Here is a 786-nt window from a genome sequence, read left to right as displayed (position 1 = left end):
CCTTTCATGCAGCTACTACAGTAAAATGGCTCTGATATTACCTCTTTTTATTGAAGGCTGTCTGCTTTCAGGAGGCCCAAAAATAGCCACAGTGGGGGAAAAAAGAGAGGGGACACGTGGTGTTCCTCAAAGGACAGCTGTGCTTTAGACTCTAGGGAGAAAAAGTCTAGAGAGAGGACACTTGCCCTTTTTGAGGGTGCCTGTATCATTCATGGGCCCAGCCAGAAACAGATATTCAAAGGATAATTTATGGAGGATTTAATGAAGGGACAATTTACAAAAATGAATGGTAGTGTATCCAGAAGCCATCAGGGACAGTGCAGTATATCATGCCATCTCCACCCATAGACATCAAGGACTGAAGGGAGGGAGCAGCCCTAAGATTCCAGGGACCCAGAAAGCTGGATGGGAAAGACTGTGTACAGAAGCTAGCACTTCTAACAAAGAATGCAGCTAGTCCATGGAGACCTTGTTGGGAGGGAAACAAAGAAATAAATGCCCTCATCTCTCTCTCCTCTCCCACCAGTGTCCAAACTGGGGTTTTGGCTGACCCAACTGAAGTCAGACAATAAGGGAATGGGTTGATAGAGTTTGTACAAGTCAGCATCTCAAGGCATAGATCAGGGAGCAAAAGGGTAGAGAGTGGATCTGAGAATGGATCTAGCCCACTGCTCTTATGTATTGGGGGGAGTCCACCAAATGTATTAATTTTGTGAAAAATTAGGGGCCACCCTCCAATAAAGAAACTAAAAAATTAGACATTTGCTCTCTCTGATTCCTGGAAGC

The sequence above is a fragment of the Hipposideros armiger genome, unplaced genomic scaffold, assembly GCF_001890085.2.
Source record: "Hipposideros armiger isolate ML-2016 unplaced genomic scaffold, ASM189008v1 scaffold_1319, whole genome shotgun sequence".
NCBI lineage: Eukaryota > Metazoa > Chordata > Mammalia > Chiroptera > Hipposideridae > Hipposideros > Hipposideros armiger.
Note: the sequence above shows the minus strand (reverse complement) of the source record.